The following is a 2,860-nucleotide window of genomic DNA, read 5'->3' as shown; positions in this document are numbered from 1 at the left end:
AGAATGGGGTTGGTATTTGTATTGGGATTGCATTAAATGTGTAAATTGCTTTTGGTAGTATTGCCATTTTCACAACATTGAGTCTTCCTATCCAAGAGCAAGGGATATTCTTCCACTTTTCAAGATCTGGTAAAGGCATCTTGAACACATAAAGGAAGTAATAAGCCCTTGGATCTCCAAACTCCCCTCAGCCTAGATCCAGGCCCTTGTTCTGTAAGGAGGACAGTCTGACTATTTCTCCCAATATGCACAGTCACTTGCTCCTTGACTCTTTTCTGAGGGGCAAAGGAAAGAACACTTTCCAGTGGGCCACTTCCCAGACTGATGATCAACCACCTTAGTTTTATGTTCTCACAGACTAAAGATGTTGTTGTTGTTGTTGTGATGTGCCGTCGAGTCGTTTGCGACTCATAGCGACTTTTCAAAATGTAGATTCTTGAGTTAACCAAACTGACTTTCCAGTGGCAAGCTCTGAGACTGACTTCCTTTAGATAGCACTGACACAGAGTTCTAGTTTTAAGAATCCAAACTGTAGTCACCCTTCTCTCAACTGGAACATATAAACAGCTGGTTGTCCATGGATTGGCCATCCACTATCCAACTTGGGAGCATCCTTGCCGTTAGACTTCTCCCTAAATGTCACTGGTCAAGTAAAGAACATCACGGCCCACCTGTTTCTCTCATGTTCATTCAATAAGTAGACATGGGATGAAGGCTTGGGTGACACAGTTCTTGGACAAGTAATTAAAATACAAGTCTGTGTTAGAGGTAGGGAGCTCCGGTGGCCCTAATAGTGACAAACCAAAGGCAGATTATTCTAATCCAGCAGCTGCTCCACAGGAAAAAGATGAACAATCTCCTCCCTTGTGATTTACTATCTCTGAAAACCCACTGGAGGCTCAGCCATGAGTTGCTTCTGACGCGACAGCACAAACCAACCACAATAACACTTTAGAGGTATAATGTGAAGTCATAAATGTAACAGGGGCCTAAAGGAAATCAATGTGGAAGAAGCATCGCCATCACCAAATCCGGATCTGAATCCCAGGCCCGCCACTCAGTCACCTGTTTGTATAAAGGACTTCGACTATGTGGACACTCAGATAAGAGTATGGTTAAGAGTATCATAAGAATCGAATAGACTGCTGTACCTGGCACAGAGTCTGCACACAGTAGTCAACACTAGTAGTCAATCCCTTCTTTTTTTTTATTTTCCTTTCTTGTCCTTCAACTTTACCAATAAACCTCTGCCTGCAAGAATGCCACAGTAACAGAAAGGGTTCCTTATCAGGAGCTGTTATTAATGTCAGTGGTCAGGGAGAACAACATCCATCTGGTTGTCTAAGAAAAGATCTTTGTTTTACAGCCCATTGTGGGCCTGAAAATAGGACTCCATCCTCTGGGGACTTTGAGCACTATTTGTTTCCACCGGTCAGAGTCTGGACCCTCAGGAAGACATGCCCTGAACACAATATACCTGACTTTTCCATTTCCTGATGGTCCTCCAGGCTGGTCCTTCATAGCCGAATGATTGGTATGGTTTGGGAGAAAGGCCAGAAATTCTCCTCTTGGAGCTATGTCGGCTCAGGATGCCAGCACAGACAGGCTTGTTACTTGTTTATGTTCTGTCAGCTAAGTTGTTTTCATATTTATGTTCTGTCAACAGAGTGTTTTTCTCATGGCGTGAGACACGCCATCCTCACATGGCCCCTGGATGCCGCCAGCGTGATGATGTCACAGCAATACCAGAGATGACATCTGCAAGCACTCTCTCTCACTTCCTCCAAACTTTTGCTCAAATATTACTTTTTTGGTGATCCCTATCCTAATTACAGAATTAAAATTACAAGGCTCTTAATATAGGAAGACCACTCTGTGTCTCCCCTATAGAGTAATCACACTTTTGCAAAACTATCTGCATCTTGAACTTGAAGCTTCTTTTTCTTACCAGCACCTGGCCATGAGAGAAGTTCATCATTTTCCCTGTGAGGAGCACGATGGTGGGTCTACCGGGGAAAGTCTGGGAACCGCGGAGCCTTCCAGGCCAAAGAAACGAGCACTGGAGATCAGGAATACCGAAATGAAGGCAGTCTTGGAGTACCTGTGGAAATCTCTGAGTGTAGTTTAGTAATTGTGGCTTCCACTCAAAACCTCTGTTTGTATGGTTACTTGGGGTATATTTTTAACAGGTATTCCATGGAAGAGACAAGAATTTTAATACTTTAAAAGTAAATTAAAATTTCTGTAGCATGGAAATGTAAACAAGACTGTCTACTGGCTTAATAATCTCGTCGGTAGGGGGGGAAAAGTCTACTGAAGAAAATAATGTGATTTACACTGAAAACATTTTATGCAGTTAAAAAAAAAAATTACAAGCTACTCGCTTCTTAGTACTCCCGAGCCTCCTTATCCTGCTCCTTGTCTTCATATCGCACCCCTGAAAATACCCCTCACAGATCTCTGACTCATGCAACATAATTAGCCACGGAACCTAGCGGCTTTTTTAAATTCCCCATTAACACCACACTCCAACTAAAAACCTCCTTTCTTTAACTACTTCCACCTAAGGCCGAGTATGACAGGGAAGCACAGGATTCGACTGATGTCCAGCGGTGGCTTGAAATCTCTTTGACAGTTTGCTAAGCCAGAATGTCTCCTCCACCCAGCCAGCTAGCCCTCCCTCCTTCAATGGAGGTGGACAACTGCCCAAGCCTTTTCCAGCTTCGCTGTTCTTTTTACCTCCTGTGTGCATTCCCCCAAATGAATCCCTCCTGTGTTCAGTCTTGCCTTGGCATCTGTTTCTCAGAGGACCCAGAGGAACACTTCATAGCACGTAACTTCCAAATGCTAACTAAGTATT

The sequence above is a fragment of the Elephantulus edwardii genome, unplaced genomic scaffold (assembly GCF_000299155.1).
Source record: "Elephantulus edwardii isolate Elephantulus edwardi_28Jun2011 unplaced genomic scaffold, EleEdw1.0 scaffold00106, whole genome shotgun sequence".
Classification (NCBI taxonomy): Eukaryota; Metazoa; Chordata; class Mammalia; order Macroscelidea; family Macroscelididae; genus Elephantulus; species Elephantulus edwardii.
Note: the sequence above shows the minus strand (reverse complement) of the source record.